This window comes from Bidens hawaiensis, unplaced genomic scaffold (assembly GCF_021521415.1).
Source record: "Bidens hawaiensis isolate Kalapana, Puna unplaced genomic scaffold, B.hawaiensis_p1.1 tig00005780_1, whole genome shotgun sequence".
In the NCBI taxonomy this organism is placed as follows: domain Eukaryota; kingdom Viridiplantae; phylum Streptophyta; class Magnoliopsida; order Asterales; family Asteraceae; genus Bidens; species Bidens hawaiensis.
The window spans coordinates 782,385-794,400 of NW_027491379.1; positions in this window are offsets into that span (position 1 = coordinate 782,385).

Consider the following 12,016-nt stretch of genomic DNA (forward strand, 5'->3'; position numbering starts at 1 on the left):
CGTTGTAGCAGCAAATTTTACTTCCACAAATGGTTGTAGTGTTATTGAATTAATATAGTTGTTACATTCCCGTGTTAATATTCATGTTCAATGGACGGGTAAACTACTAGTTAGTTGGTGGTGATTATAATGTTAAAGGATCTGCTTATTTTTTAGTGTATAAATATTAAGAAATCTCACAAGATCTTTAGCAACTAACTGGACTCAAATTACTGATTATTTAACTTAATTAGTAGTTTTTATTTACTGAAAAAAGAGAGCATGTGATGCATCTTTAGCATTAAAAACAACAAGTGATCATCATTTAAAATCATTTTCTTTCATGTGAGTATCTAAAAAAATGTAATCAAATCACACGTTTGATAAGTCAACTAGAGAAATGAATGACAAAATCAATAAAACTGTTATCTATTCACATGAACAAAAATATAAAAACAATATATATAAGAAGCATCCATAACAAATAAGAATATAAAAACAACATAAAAACGTAATAGAATCACAGTTGTTTTTCTATTTGTTCTTATGTTGTTTTTATATTCTTGGTCATGTGAATAGATAATAGTTCTATCATTTTCATTACCCATTTCACTAATTGACTTTAAAACGTGTGATTCACATGAAAGAAAATGTTTTTAAATGATGGCTTATGTTTTTAAAGCTAAACATGCATCGCATGTTCTTTTTTTTGTTATTATTAAAGAAAAACTACTAAGTAAATAAGTAAGTTGAGTGTACTAGTTGCGCTAAAGATCATATGAAACTTCTTAAGATTTATATCCTATGAAATTAAAAAGCGTTACGATGGTGAGTTAACGCTAGTTTCGTTAACTTTTAGCGAAAGTTAAAGTTAGTACCTAATATTGTTACAAAATTATAACCTTAGTACCCGTACCTGCAACTTTAAACCTTAGTACTCAATCTTGTTACTTTAATGAAACATCATCGACTAACTTCGTAATTGTGTCTAGATGTTTTTAGTTATGTATTAAAGGTTGGTTGAGTTGACATTTACAAGTTTAGTTGAGGTAAGCCACAATCTAGACGATTACATCACTAATAATCAGATCTAATCATGTTCTAATACATGAGTTTCTTAAAAAGTGACACACCCCCTTTGTTTGATGATTTTAATTTGGTATTAATATGCTTATGTGTTGGTCAAGCATGCGCGTTGTTTGGATTTGCAACTTTTTTCAATTAACAAGTTCTATTTCCACTATATTTCCACTATGTTATACTGTGTTACGAGTTGATTATCTACAAATACTTGTGAAAGCAATTCTGAAATATTTCGATCATTATATGTAAGATGTTACTTTAATCGTTGTAGCAGCCAATTTTACTTCCAAAAATGGTTGTGGTGTTACTGAATTAATATAGCCGTTACATTCTCGTGTTGATGTTCCCGTTCTTCAGACGGGTAAACAACTAGTTAGTTGGAGGTGATTATATTGTTAAAGGATTTGCTTATTTTTTTTTGTATTTAAATATTAAGAAATCTCACATAATTTTTGTCAAATATATGGACTCAACTTACTGATAACTTAACTTAATTAGTAATTTTTATTTAATGAAAAAAAAAAGAACATGTGATGCATTTTTAGCTTTAAGAACAAGTGATCATCATTTAAAATCACTTTCTTTCGTGTGAGAATCTAAAAAAATGTAATCGAATCACACGTTGATAAGTCAACTAGAGGAATGGATGACAAAATCAATAAATTGTTATCTATTCATATAAACAAGAACATAAAAAACAATATCTATATCTATATAATATAATAAATAAAACTTTCTAATAACATATATCATCATCAAAATATTTCTTACAAAATTTTCCCTCCTCTCTCTCATATTAAATGCATTTATCTTTCTTATTAATAGTTTTATATTTTATTATTTTCTCTTTTTAATATTTTTTTCTTGATTTAAAAAATTATATACCAACATAAATATGTTATTTTGTTTTATATAAATATATTGTATTGGTTATTAATATTAGTTTTTTATAAGTAACCAATTTCACGTTTATTTGAATAATGATTGCAAAAGTTAAGGTTTTAAATTTATTATTTATTAGTTAATTAATATTAAGGTTTTGTAAGAAATGATATTATTGGATGAAGAGGCAAGAGTAACTTAAATTTAAAATTTTAATAAACTTTTATTTATTAAATATATATGATTGTTTACTAAATTTCAAGTTTTTTTCCTTCAAACCCTTAAAAGACAAATTCACTATTGATGTATTCTCAGTGTTTATGTTAATTTCAACGAGCGAGTTTCTTTAACTGGTTAAAGTATCAAACATGGTTCGTGTTAAAACAGTTTATTTTTAGAATGAGTTTCGGTCACAGGTTGGTTTAAAAAATAACCATTTACAACTTTTTTTTAATTGATTATTTAATCAACCCATCATTTATATTAAGTTCATCACCTTAAAAATTCACAAAAATATAAACACTAAACTACATGTTTTGAGTTTCAGGTGGATAAGACAACTTTTCTTTGGAATACAAATGTTAGACATTAGCACACCGTTAATAGGATGATAATGAAAAATTGACTATGTATATCCTTCTATTATTGAAAATTATAAAAATATAGATCCTTTAGTGAACGAGTTGTACTTGCATCAAAAAATGAGGTCGTTCAAGAATTTAGCAAACGTTTGTTATACATGTTTCTGGGAGATGAAAATTACAAAAAAATATTAGTTTCCTGATGCTTTATATGGCCTCATAATCTAAGGTTAGCAAGTCATAGAGGTTAGTCAAGCTGATGTTGAAGTGATGCTGCTTAAAATATTAACTAGAAAATTGATCTATGCAATGAAACTATACTAAATATGAAAATACAATATGATAACCGTGCTATAGAAGCCGAAATCATATCAAGAAGTAATATTGGAACTCATACTTTTATTCTTAAAAAAATCCTACACCTTTAGATAAAATAATTAATTTCAAAAAATGATATTTTTACTTTATTTTTGTTTTGCAATGAATGTTGATAAAAGCTAAGGTCAATCATTATAGATAGTTGGTTTGTTTATTAGAAAATTTATTTTAGCTTATTGTTAGTTATGTGTTGCATTCTCTAGAATTAAAAGCAGATTCAGTGTCAAACTACTAAATTTTGATATAGAAAGTAAGGTACAAATAAAACTACAAATATCGTGTACAAAGAAATATTTTGAGATTCATGAATTTGTAACAACTTTTTATTTCCATATTATGCATTGTGTAATTTATTCTACCATATAATTTATCTTTATATTTGTTGAACATATTTTTTATATTTTACATTGTGTTATTATTTAAATAAGTTTATTTATTTTAACCCGTGTGCTACACATGTAGCTAACCTAGTATATATATATATATATTATGTTGTTTTTATATTCTTGTTTGTTTTGGATGTTATATATATATATATATATATATATATATATATATATATATATATACATCCAAAACAAACAAGAATATAAAAACAACATAAAAATGTAACATAATCAAACTTGTTTTTCTATTTGTTCTTATATTGTTTGTATATTTTTTTGTTCATGTGAATAAATAATAGTTCTATCATTTTCATTACCCATTTCACTAGTTGAATTTTAAAGGTGTGATTCGCATGAATAAAAATGATTTTAAATGATGGCTTATATTTTTAAAGCTAAACATGCATCGCATGCTCTTTTTTCTTGTTAGAGAAAATTGTCATTTGCCTCCCTGGAAAATTTCTGCGGGAGCACGATTGACCACTGAAAACTAATTTGCGTATGTTGTATATCTCCGGCAGGCTTTTTTGGCTCCTTCTGTTTGTTGACCAAGCGTTGACCTGTTAAAAAATGTTGAAATTACGTTTTTACCCCTAAGCCTTTAATTCGGTTTAAAAATAATCATCCAAAACCATGTAAATGCCGGGATTCGAACCCCATACCTCCGGTTTAACATCCCACCAAAACTACCACTTTAACTAAGTTAGTGTTTGGTATAGCTATACAACATAAGCTATTTATTATCACTTTTATCACTTCATCTTCCCCAATTATAATTAGGGTTCCTAAGTTTTAATTCCAGAAAATCGTCAACACCTATCAAATATCTAAATCAACATCACTAATAATCACTATACCAATATATCATTGATATCCATATCCAAATATTAAACAACCAAAATCTGCATCACCCATACACCATCCATCCATTCCAAACATGGACTCATCACCTGATCAAATTGAAGTAGAAATCCCAAGATTCATCCGGGTATACAAAGACGACCATATCGAAAACTCTCTGGCACCGAAACCGTCCCAGCCGGCATCGACCCTACCTCCGGTGTTCATTCCAAAGACAGGTCGTTATCCATGTTGCCGGAACCCATGGCGGCGGCGGGTGCCATGGCGGTGGCTGCCGTGGCGCTGATGACCGGAAAAACGAGATGGCCGGAATCCATGGCGGCGGCGTGGTGCCGGAGGTTAGAGGTTTTGATCGGAATGATTTATGGGTGCAGTGGTTGAATTATTGAAGCGATTGGTGGTGGGATTTGAGATATTTGAGGGTTTAAGTGATCAAATCTAAGGTTTGAAAGAAATAAGGTTTTCGATTACTTGTTATGAAAATGATGATGAAGATGATGAGATAAGAGGGATTACTTGGTGGTGGGTTTGAGGATTTGAGGTTGATGATGATGAAGAACATCAAGTATGTTTGAGGTTGATGATGATGAAGATCATCAAACTGTTATTATTATTATCTCTATTATATATTATTACTTTGTTGTTGTTGTTGAGAGATGATTACCAAAATGCCCTTGGCATCCAGCAGTCAACTGACAAAAAGGAGCAAAAAAAGCCCGTCGGAGATATACAATGGCACAACATGCGCAAATTAGTTTTCAGTGGTCAATCGTGCTCCCGTCGATATTTTCCAGGGATTCAAATGACAATTTTCTCTTGTTGTTATTATTAAAGAAAAACTACTAAGTAAATAAGTAAGTTGAGTGTAATTAGTTGCTAAAGATCATATGAAACTTCGTAATATTTAAATACTATGAAATTAACAAGCGCTATGATGGCGAGTTAACGCTAATTCCATTAACTTTTAACGAAAATCTAAGTTAGTATCTAATATTTCTACAAAATTAAAACCTTAGTACTCAATCTCGTTACTTTAATGAAACATCATCGACTAACTTCGTAATTATGTCTAGATGTTTTTAGTTATGTATTAAAGGTTGGTTGAGTTGATATTTACATGTTCAGTTGAGGTAAGCCACAATCTAAACGATTAAATTAGATCTAATCATGTTCTAATACATGAGTTTCTTAAAATGTGACACGGCCCCTTTGTTTTATGATTTTGATTTGTTATTGGTATGATTATGTGTAAGCATCACTAAACATCTTTCTATAATTATCATCACAAGCAATTGTGGGCTAGGGAGTTGGGCCACCAACAGTTCAGTCATGGGAACATGTGGGCCTTGCTTAATTGTTCTAAGAAGCCCACAATCAAGAATTCTAATGTAGTTTTTGAAACGTCACTTGAACTCTTCAAAGTCTTTGCCCCATTTCAGTAGCTTCGGAGGCTTAGTTTTAGTCTCTGTCTCATTCTCAAAGATCATGTAACTCCTAACAGCTTCATTCTTAACTTCTTCATTAGCATTTTCCATTGCTTAAAAAAACTCAAGTTCAATCAGATTCTGTTGAAAAATAACAAGTTCAAATTAATCGAATAAGCAAGTAATTGAATGGCTAATCTGACTCAGAGAAGAATTTTTCTAAGAGTAATGTAATCGAATGGAGATGTAATCGAATGAAAAGGTAATCTAATCGAATGATTCAAATCTAATCGAATGAGATTCTTTTCTTATCGAATGATCTAATCTAATCGAATGGTGATTCGATTCAATTAGATAAAGATTTGATTAGAATTGATTCCTGAATTCGATTCAGTTACTTTGAAGCTCGATTAAACAACTTGTAGATTCGATTAGATTGCAATATGGACTCGATTCGATTACTTGTGAATCAATTCGATTACTTTCTCTTCGACAAGGAAACCTTCAACACGATTCGATTAAATATTTTGAATGGAAAGTACGGATTGTACTTTCTGGTCACCTTTTACAACGTTTCCTTTTAAGGAAGTCACATCAATCATCTTGACACATTAGGGATCTAGGAAACATCCATATTTTAACAACTTTAACACCAAATCTTCAACTTTTTGAGCACTTTAACACCCAAATTTTCACAAATTAACACACAACAACACACCCGAAGCTTGAACACTTGAACTTTTGAACACTTTATCTTAAACTTATGGTACCCGTAACCTACTAAACACTTGAAAATCCGTTTTTAACACAAACAAGACCAAAATCCAAGGTTGTGACCCAAGATCCACAACTAGTAGAGCTCGAAAGCTCTGAAACCAACTGTAGGTCCCAAAACGACAATGCGAACGGTTTTTTTCTTTACACCATACAAACACACACTAAAATGAAATACATAAGGCTCTTTTTATAGCCAAGCAACTAACATTCTAGAAGCTTTCACCCGTTGAAGATAAACGCGTGTTCCAAAGCTCTCGTTTCGTGTTCGGTTTTGCTCGTCGGCTTTAATTATTATCTTGACCATAAAATATATAACGGGTTTCGTCATTTGATATCGCAGGTCACTTAAATTGGCCTTGCAATCACCCCATTGACTTATGATATTAAAAACTTTGTTGAACCATGTCTCGCGTCTTCACGAATCAACCCGATAAAGTCGAAGTGTCTTCAATCACCCCCTCAAGGTATGATCCACCAGGGACAACGATCAAATAACAAAGCTTATTATTTCCATGAATGAAATTATTAAAGTAACTCACCCTTAATAGATAAGTATCCTAGATACTCGTATCCCACATTTTCAGGTTGAGAGCTTAAACAATTTAACTCCCTATGTAAGGCCCCGTTACCGGTGCCCTACTTTGGACTTTGGATTTACTCATAAACACAGGTCTAAATATCATCGTTAATTAAAACTTTCGCTGAATAATATAAAACATCAACCATTCGTTACAAATATCTATAATTTGTCTTTTAAAACATAACATAAATTATAATATTCAAAACATCATGACAATCTTCGGATGCCAGCCTCTTCAATCCTGCCATGTGTCCATCTCAAACCAGCAGTCTCAATCTGTTAACCTGCGTCATACTAAAAGTCAGCTACGCTAAGTGAGTTCTAGTTAATCACATAATTTACTTTACATACACATATACGTGCCCAAAGGTACGTATTACATACATAACCTGTACTTCATTCGTCCATACACATTTATAGCTAGCCTTACGTTATAAAGGGCATTTCACCCTACATACCTCGGATATTATTAGGGTCCGGTACCCTCCATCCTCGGGTATTATTAGCGTCCGGTCTCCCTTCATCCTCGGGTATTATTAGGGTCCGGTCTCCCTTCATCCTTGGATATTAGTAGGGTTCAGTACCCTCCATCCTCGGATATTATTAGGGTCCGGTCACCCTTTCTTCCATAGCTTCATACCATACCTTTCTATATACATAATTGTAAGTTTCATACATATATACATCATTCATTCTTCATATACAACAACTTTATCATCAAACCTTTAGCTGGCAGTACATGCAATATCCGAAGATCGTTCATGTGCCGACAAGCAGTCAATCATAGCTTTCACATAAAACATATATGGCATACACTTATCACTTAGGATAAGTGTATTAACTAATCACATCGAGTATGCACACAGCCCCGAAAACATAACAAGGAATGGGGCTAGAAACTCACCTGAACTCGATTACGTTCACCGTTAATAGTTATTCCCTTTTTAGCTGTGCACGACTAACTGTATAACAAGTACACGTATCAATTAACTATCACTACGCATATCGCATTTCTAGTCTAATTATATCCCACAACGGACGGGGGTCCAAGGGTAGCGCCCCTGGCAGCGGGGGATCTAGGGGCGGAAGCCCTTAGCAGCGTTCAAGGGTGTCACACCCCCATACTAGGCCTAGGCGTGTGACTCGATAGTTGGTACCACATTTGTAAATAAATCAGAGTTACGGTTAATTAGCGGAAGACTTATAAAATATAGGATCAAAGTTATAAAATATTTACATTACAAAAGATGGAAACAAGTTCCATTTGTGTTTACTTGTTTTAAGTTTACTAAACCACCATTTAGTTATATTAACATTTAACAAAAATTATCCGAGCCATCGGATTCTTGAGCCTTCGTCCTTTAGCTCTAATCTTGGTTACCTGTAAAATGTTATAAAAATACGTCAGCAACGAATGCTGGTGAATATGCTGACACGAAAATATTTTCTATTACTTTGTTACCCCTCGAGGGTTACGCATGCCTCGACCCATCTTGGCTTAGGAATAACAAAGTTAAAACAATATCATTATAAACTCGAGCCTCTACCTAGGTCACCCCAGCAAGACACCGCAGCGTCCCGACATACTTAGGTACCATAAATATACACAAGGTCATTCTCACTCGAACATACTTTGGTTCGGCCCATCGTGGCTGGAGGTTGTGACCAGGCGTGGTGCGATATGCCCACCGCATTTTACCACATATGTAAGGATCCAGACAAACGTATACTACAGCCTGAGGGCTAGGCTTTTACTCTTATTAATAATGTTTTTAGAGACACTTAGTCTCATGTAAAGTTTTACACATAACACGTTTATTTATTTGAAAACAAGTTTGTAAAAGTGGGACGTATTCACCTTTGATCGGGATCAGTTTCCAACACCGTCCTTGCGTAATCTTTCTTGCTATCTCGCACCTATAGTACGAGTATAACTTTTATTAGTCGGATATACAATCTGACTTAAGACCTTTAGTCTTATTACCTCGATGAACCTTTAGTTCATTTCTTTTACTTTAAAACCTTTAGTTTTAAAAGCAATATTTATAAACCTTTAGTTTATTATAAAAACCCGACGTTTCTTCTTTTCTAAGAAACGTATTCTTTTTCTTTTATCATATAAGAATATCCTTTATTACTTATATAATATTCATAACAAAGAATTATATATATTTCACACACACACACCTATATATATACACACACACTTCCATATTTCTTTATTTTCTTTTCTTTGTTATATAATTTCTTTCCATAAACATCGAGCATAATTCCGACTTAGGGCATTAAGCCTTTATAATATTTTATTATTATTTTAGTCGGGTAGTAAGCCTTACCTTTTCTCGGCTTATTATTCCCTAGATACTCGAGCAACACTTCTACACCGCTTAGCCTTTTCAACACTCGCCTTGATCGTCACTTCACTTCGCCACGCAAATCGAGACACCCAATCTTCTCAGCACGCACTTCGAGGTGATCGTCGGGTTGTAAGAACGACACCACCTTCTTGCTCGGAACGTCGTCGGGGAGTGGTACGAATATCGAGGTATGGCACGTTTATCGAGGAATCGGGGCACGGTTTTCGAGGTGGATCGTTGGCACGAATTTCGAGGTTTAGAGAGAGAGTTGTAGCTGAGTTTGGTGTGAATTGTGAAGACCCCGGACCTGCTATTTATAGGCAAAAATTTGGATCCTATCGCGATATGCGATAGGCTCCTTGTCACCCATCGTGTAGCGCGATGTAGCTTTGCATCGTCACCACGTAGGTGTGCCACGTGTTGCTACGTGGCAGACTGTGTGCCACGTGTTAACACGTGGCGGACAATGTGCCACGTGTTGCCACGTGTCGAGACACGTGGCGAGAGGTGAGCCACGTGTGGACGCGTGGCAGTCTTGTGCCAGAGGTGTCGGGACACGTCATCGCGATACGCGATGACGTAGGTTCAACCAGCGATCGCGTATCGCTGTTGACCCTTCTAGAAGGTTTGACCAAGCCCCATCGCGATACGCGATGGCTTGTCCCTTGTCCCCATCGCGTAGCGCGATAGGACAAGAAAACAGATTTTTCGTTTTTAACTTTGGAGTTTGAATTTGGCAGAATTAGTCCCTTAACTTTGGAAAGTTGACATTTTTGGCCCAAAATTCCCGTGATGTTACATCCTCCCCACCTTGAAATAAATCTCGTCCTCGAGATTGCTTCACGAGAATAAGTGGGGGTTTTTCTTTCTCATTTCAGACTCGAGTTCCCAAGTATACTCGGGTCCTCGTCGGGAATCCCATTTTACTTTCACTATTTTCAAAGTTCGTCTTTTGAGCTTCTTAAGTTTTGAATCTTCGATTTGAATTGGGCGCTCAACAAATTTTAAGTTCTCATTAATTTCAACATCTTTTAACGGCATCGAGAGAGATTCATCGGCTAAACATTTACGCAGATTCGAGATATGGAATACATCGTGTATCCCTTACATTTCCTCGGGCAGTCGCAATCGGTATGCGACGGTACCAATTCGTTCAAGTACCTCAAAGGGTCCAACGAATCGAGGACTTAACTTTCCTTTCTTACCGAAGCGGATTACGCCTTTCCATGGCGAGACTTTCAAAAGAACTTTATCACCGAAATTGAATTCTAACGGCTTACGACGGATATCGGCGTAACTCTTTTGGCGATCACGTGCCATCTTAAGTCGTTCGCGGATTTGGAGGACTTTTTCGGTAGTTTCTTGAACTATCTCGGGTCCAGATAATTGGTTATCTCCAGTTTCAGACCAACACACGGGTGTTCTACATTTTCGACCATACAACGCCTCAAACGGTGCGGCTTGAATGCTCTCATGATAACTATTGTTATATGAAAATTCCATTAGGGGTAAGTGATCATCCCAACTTCCACCTAAGTCTATCACGCAAGCTCGGAGCATGTCCTCCAACGTTTGAATTGTCCTTTCGCTTTGCCCATCAGTTTGTGGATGATAGGCGGTGCTAAGGTTAAGCTTTGTGCCGAGTGCTTGTTGGAAGCTTTTCCAAAAGTGAGACGTGAAACGACTATCTCGATCAGAAATGATGGAAAACGGTACCCCATGTAGGGCCACAATATTGTTAACATAGATACGAGCTAATTTGTCCATTGAGTAAGACTCATTGATGGGTATAAAGTGTGCGGATTTTGTTAGTCGATCCACAATTGCCCAGATTGCATTATGTTGTCGAGTCGTTTTAGGGAGTTTAGTAATGAAATCCATAGTAATCAACTCCCATTTCCATACGGGAAGTTCGGGTTGCAGAAGCAATCCCGAAGGTTTTTAGTGTTCAGCCTTGACTTTTAAACACGTCAAACATTTCGCCACATGCGAAGCGACATCTTTCTTCATTCCATTCCACCAATAGTTCTCCTTGAGGTTATGGTACATTTTGTCACTCCCAGGATGCATCATGTACTTAGACCTATGGGCTTCGTTTAAGATCTTCTCACGCAATCCTCCCACAGTTGGTACCCAAATCCTGTTGCCAAGTCTAAGGATACCATCGTCACATTTGACTAGCGAGTCAATGGTGCCATTACGTTTTTCATCAGAGATTTGATTCTCGTTGATTGCTTGAGTTTGGGCGGATTTGATTTGGTCAACAAGATTGATTTGAAGTTCTAGCCTTAACGCTCGGACTCTTTTTGGCTTTTCGTGCTCTTTACGACTTAAGGCATCAGCCACAACGTTGGCTTTACCTTCATGATAAACTATTTCGCAGTCATAGTCGTTAAGAGTCTCCATCCAGCGTCGTTGGCGCATGTTGAGCTCCTTTTGATCAAAGATGTGCTTTAAGCTCTTATGATCGGTGTACACGGTAAATCTTACTCCATAGAGATAGTGCCTCCATATCTTAAGTGTGATGATTATGGCGCCTAACTCTAGATCGTGAGTCGTGTAATTCTTCTCGTGTACTTTCAATTGACGAGAGGCGAAAGCGATTACTTTCTTTCGTTGCATCAATACACATCCCAAGCCGGAATGGGACGCATCGCAAAAGACGACGAAATCTTCGATACCTTCTGGCAATGCCAGTATAGGAGCTTGGGTAAGGTTTTGTTTAAGT